Raw genomic sequence first — 6,386 nt, 5'->3', positions numbered from 1 at the left:
GAAACTTGCTTTTTTTTCTTTATAACGGTGTCTGTTTATTATGAAAATACGGGAATTCCAAAAAAAAAAGGACGCCTTTTTCCTGCAAGTGGTCCATTCACCTAATTTTTTTTATTTGTATGGGAATCTTCAGAAAATAGAATTGAATGCCATCATAATTGCATGGGAAAAATCAATAGACCTAGCATTTTTCAAACAGTTGCAATTGAGAATATTTCAATCATTAAGCTACTCTTAAATAAAGGACATGTTTGGATTAATCACTTAGTCGGCAAACACAACTTTTGACTGCTTGTTGTTTGACTGCTCGTGCAATGGCTCTAGCTATGTTCCACGGAAAATGGCCATTTTGTGCCGCACATGACATCTATATATTTTATTAGGAATAATAATTTAAAAGGGTAAAATACAAAATTTTGTTTCTTAACAAATTTTAAACGTGTGTGTGATTCCTAAAGCAAAAAAATTTTCGTCATCACCTTTTTTTAATTACTAATTTTTAATGAAATATATGAACCGTTACGTGCGGGACAAAGTGGCTATCTTTTTCGTGGAACGGCCCCTTTTCCCTTTTTTTTTAACAAATGTTATAAACGTAGTTCAAAACTGAATATTTATTACTTTATCAAATTCAAAAAATAGCGAATAGAGGGGTTTTTGTTTTCTATAAATATTTATTCAAATTCTGAGAAGAATCGCTTGACTGTTCCGTACAGTAATTTGATATATCTAATCCGTTCTGAATGGTCCGTTATTCACAACTATGTCGCATAAAATCTACCGTTCATTACATTTGAATGAAACTTTTCTAGCGTATTTGTTTTCACACAAAAGAATAAGTAATTCATTGTGCTTATGTAACAATGGTTTAGTCAAGTCTGTGAAAAAATAACTACGAATAAGTGTGATACTAGCTCATACTTGTAAACCTTTTTATAAGTTAACTTGTTTCAGTAGGACAAAAAAAGTCAGTTCTTAATGTAGAGGCAGTTTTGTTTGTTGTTAGGTTAAGATACCAAAATTAACATTGAAATCATTCAAATTTTAAGGAATTAGTAATTATCTGTTTGTTAAATGAAACTTCAAGAATCTTTCTATGAAATTTTATATAAATTCCTGTACGTACATAAATATATCGGGTTGTTAAAAGTGATACAGGGTATAATAAGTAATGAGACTCATTTTTTCCTGATGCGACGGTACCTCCCAAGGACGCACAAAGCGGTTAGGTCGGTGATGGTGGTTACAGGTGGGACTCACTCCGATCCGCAGTCGCCTGGGAGTCTTTGTTCGGGCAGCATCCTCGTTATAGTGTACCTCTGTTGCTAACGTCGGTTCCAGCTCCAAAATGCAGAGATCATTTGAGCAGCGTTAAGCTATTAAGTTTTGTGTGGAACTTGGTAAATCGGCCTCAGGGACTTAAGAGATGTGTAAGCAAGTGTAAGGAGATAATTGTCTGCCAAAGGCGCATGTGTCCCATTCACGCAAGTGTTTCAAAGATGGCCGGGAGAGCGTCGAGGATGAATCTTAAACCAACAGAACAGACTCAAATCGGAATCGTATGCGTGTTGTGCCAAAGTCGGACCGCCAGTTAAGTGTGAGAAGGATTTCTGATGAAGTTGGACTTGATGAAATGAAAGTTCACAGCATCGTTGCTAAGACTTGAGAAATGCTGGAAAAAACTGTTTCATCCTCCAAGACTTCCTGGTCAATAACGGTATCTCTACGCTTCCCCAGCCCGCCTACAGCCCCTATTTAGCACCAGCTGACTTCTTTTTATTCGTGAAAGCTCTAGTACAAGACTTTTAAGGGGCGTTCCGGAAGCAGACTACAAAGCGGTCTTCAAAGCTTAGAAGACTTGCTGGGATAAGTGTGTGTGCAAGGCCAAGGGTCTTATTTTGAAAAAACATTAGGTGTGAGTATTAATATCTGCAATAAATTCTAAGAACACAGCTTAGTCACATTACTTTTTATACAGACCCTGTAGGTCCTAATTCTTAACTTACGCTCTTGGGAGTCGCGAATCTGGATAAAATTCTGGATTTAGATTCAGCCGCACCAGGTATGAGTACAGGTAAAGTGGTTTGAGTGCATAGACCAGAGTTCAACTTGCTTAGCTTATTTAGAGATTATTGATTTGATACTAGAAAGTCGATGTTGGTATACAGGAAAGTAGACTCGTTTAGTTCTGGACGGAACATTTTTTTTTTGCTTCGACTATGTGCGACTCTAGCGACTATTAGCGACTCTAGCTAATTTAGAGATTATTGATTTGATACTAGAAAGTCGATGTTGGTATACAGGAAAGTAGGCTCGTTTAGTTCTGGACGGAACATTTTTTTTTGCTTCGACTATTTTAAAAACCGCATCACTTACTGTCCTCAATTTGAAAACCTTTCACATTGGTACACTGTTTGTGCTTTCCCAGTGCTCTTACATCTACACGCAATAAAATATAATTCTACAAAAGATACTTTTCTTCCTGTAAAAATGTTTTTTCGTGGTTGAACGCCAACTTTCAAATGCATGTTTTCTAAAATTTATTATATGCGTAACGCTCGTAAAACATTAATTAACAAAAGCGTTCTAAGTATTAGAATGCTTCGGAATTAATAAAGACTAAGCGGCACTAGAATTTGTATTCTTTAAATTTTTCATATTAGGAGTAAAAAAATTCTAGCTCAATTTTTTTATTCCGCCATTTAGTTTTTACTTTAACGAAAAATGTTTATCATACAATTCGCTGCAAATCAGATGCATTTCAATTTACGAGTCTGCACGGTTAACGAGTGAATCTTTTCACTAAAATGCCTTCTCTTCTGAATTTCCATGATTTGTAGAAGAAAGTGGGGTTTAACCCAGAGTTGCTATACAACAGAGGAAAATCTGAATAGTTTAGGTCATTGCAAAAAAAAAAAAAGAAAAAACGGGGGAAATGTAAGGAATTGAAATTTTAGGGTCGTAAATTATCAGATATTTTTTTAAAAAAATCTCTTATTGATCTATTTTTTTACAAATTATTTTTATGGTGAAACTTTTGTGTTTCATGCTTTCACATCGAATGCATTTATGATTATCAGTTTTAATGCTCCACTGTTAAATTGTGCGACAAATGAAGTAGTTTCAGTTGAAAAACGATTTTGTTTATTCAGTGCTACGGAGCAACCCTATCCCAGAACGAGGGCCTCCAAATGAGAACAACCCCCCAAAAATTTCAATGGCGCAATCTGCCTCACGGTCCCTTTCCTCCTGGTCGTCCGTGATAGTAATGTATAACGACTAAATCTTACTTTACTAATTCAGGCGAAAAAGATGTTAAGTTTGCAAACATTTCCTTACGAAGCATTGTCTCTAATCACATGTAAAAGAAGAAAAAAGAAAACGAAATCGGTTGAAAATTTATCGAAAAATTGATCAATGGCCTTTTTTTCTCTTAGAAAAATCTTCTGGCAAAATATAACTCCATAGTGAAACAAAGTTCAAAGTCTTATATAGACTTATTTTTAATTCTTCTAAAAGTTCTCACCATTTTCATCTCTGTTGTATTATTGCGATTAGGATTTAATGAATTTTCCCATATGTATATCTATGGTAGTACTACTAAGATCTATGCAAGATTTTTCTCTGTTGTGTGCCATCACCCCAAGTAAAATTACAAAAATACTACAAAATCGTTTAAATGCCTTTTGTACAAGTTTATCTCTTGATTTCGAAATGAATTTGCACGCTGTCTAAATTGCGAAGATTACGCTATCCTTGATAAAAAGTATAAAAAAAAAAAAAAAAAAAATACAATGTTCTCAAAATTTCATGTTGTTGTCAATTTCCACTTACTGTTGGCCACTTAAGATGCATCTGGTTTGTCTCTAATTAACTGGCGTTCTTTTTTTTTTCTTCCTAAAACTCTATTTGGTGAAATGTAGCGAATTGCTCTTTAAATCTTTTTAAAGGAAAATGCGTTGGTCATTTTGAGACGGCTCTAGGAGATGTCAGAATACCACTTTCTGCATTCTCCCTTATGTAGTCCTTATTAAAGTGGCAACAGGTATGTATAGATCATTCCTATACCTGATATTCAAAACGACTCTTTTGTATCAGATAGTTGTTAAAAATACTGCAATGATACCGTTGGGGAAAAAACATGGATTTTGCCTGTTTTTATTCAGCTTCAAAAACAATCACAAATATAAACAAATTATAAAATGCGTACATATTTTTTCTCATGTGATGCAAATTATTTATATTTATTTCAATTTTCACTTTTTTTTTTTTTATACACTTAAAAGATATGGATACTAACGCATTGTTTCGTCGAACATTTCTCAAAACCAAACTAATTGCCAAATGAAAATTGAGATTAAAAATTAAAAAAAGGATTGCCAAATATCTGCTTCAAAAGATTTTCCAAAATGAGTACAATAGAAAGGGTTACGCCACTCTATCATTGTATTGGCAGTCTAGCGCATACTTGGCCGTAATTTTTTGTTTGGCGAAAAAGGTCGACGGGATAATACGTATAAGTACCAAGATATGCAAAACGCAAATGAAAACACTAATTTAAATTGGTACTACATTTTCCCTTGTATACTATGAGAGATAAATGCAATTTCATTTATCTTTATTTTCAAATTATACACCTTATTTCAAATTTAAGTATCATTTTTATCATTACTGGATATTCATTACGCAATACAGCTAAAGTCTGGAATAATGTTTAGAAAATGTGCTACAATTGATAATTAAAAATTTATTTCTCTGTATTATTTCATTAAATATCCTTTTTATAATTATCATTTTCTCGGACGTACTAAACAGATTAGGTACCATAGTGCTGGAGAATTAGGCAGGCGAAGTCCATTATTTCATTTCTCCATACAAATTGCTATTGCAGAATTTTTGTACAACAGTCTTTATGAACTGAAAATTAAAACTGAATGTCAATTCCGAGTACCAATTTGATCGTAAATAGTTTTCAAGAATAAACTGCCTTAGTTCAGAAACATTCAGTGCGTAAGTAATTCATGTTATTCTTATGACCGAAAAATTTACATTTAACCCTTAAATGCTTTGTTTTGCCATTTGACAACATACCGAATTTAGTCTTCCAAAATAATAATATAAGAACAAAGTGAAATTTCGTAGTTGCCAATAACCAAGAAAATACTAACTGAAGATGCTATTAAATCATTTTTTTTAACTTGTGAATGCACCAATCTGGTGGTAAACAGGAATATAATTCTTTTTTCGCCATTCGCAAATGTAGGATTTTTTTTAGTTTAGTGCACTTTGAAAATGCCTACTTTTTTAGTTGTATGACGAATAAAATTTTACTACTACTTAAATAGTGAGGCATTTTAATATTTTTGGACGTTTGATGGTAAATTATTTGTTTTTACTTCCTTTTACATAGTAAAGGAAGTATTGTATTCGCGAAAAAAATTTCACTCAAATATCGGCTTGAATTTCCATTTTGCTCACCCCCGAATGAATTTCAAGTTGTTTTTTCTGCCCGACGCACGTGCATATGTACCTAGAATGTATGGACGTCTCCAAGATAATTACCACGAGTTTTCTCGTGATGTCTGCATGCGTGCATGTACGTATCTCGCATAACTCAAAAATGGTATGCCGTAGAAAGTTGAAATTTGGTATCTACCTCCTAGGGGGGGTATAGTTGTGCACCTTCCCTTTTGACTGCATTCGGATGTTCCGAAAGGAGTCTATAACACCTTTTTGGGGGAAAAATCACTTAATTTCAATGCAAACTCAATTGATGTTATAATTTGGCGAACATTTGGCAGTATGTCCACAAGTTTTTGCTCGCCAAATTTGCTGGCGGTGTGTCGCCAATTTGGCCACAAATTTGGCGAAAAAATTATTTTTTGAATCTGGTTTCAGTTTGGCATTATTAGGGATATTTTAGAGTGTTAACCATTGAATCACGTTTAAATTGCCGATATTGGGAAAATTAATCTCTGTAAAACGCTTTTTTACTTCTGTTCGTGACAAATTAGGGGTGAACATATTTAAAGTGTTTCCGTGCTTACTCTAAGGTGCTATTATCATTAAATTGGCGTAAAAGAAAGTCATGTGAGGCTCACATAGCTCGTTTTAGTTGAAGCCCGGTATTTACCAAGTGGTTATTTAACCATAAATCATACCTAAATTAAACTATCATTTAAAAGTATTTTTCTATAAACTATCGTTTTAAAGTATTTGAGCATTAGTTAGTCAAAAGTCAAATGTCATATTTTAAAGCGTTTTTTTTTTTTTTAAATCATGTATTTAAGGGTTAAATGTTATTTTTAAAAAACATAAATGTTTTCCTTATTTCTCGTTACTTACTTTTTCAAACATGATAGTCCAATGGTATCTTTTTGTATTCC

This window comes from Uloborus diversus, chromosome 4 (assembly GCF_026930045.1).
Source record: "Uloborus diversus isolate 005 chromosome 4, Udiv.v.3.1, whole genome shotgun sequence".
Taxonomy (NCBI): Eukaryota; Metazoa; Arthropoda; class Arachnida; order Araneae; family Uloboridae; genus Uloborus; species Uloborus diversus.
Note: the sequence above shows the minus strand (reverse complement) of the source record.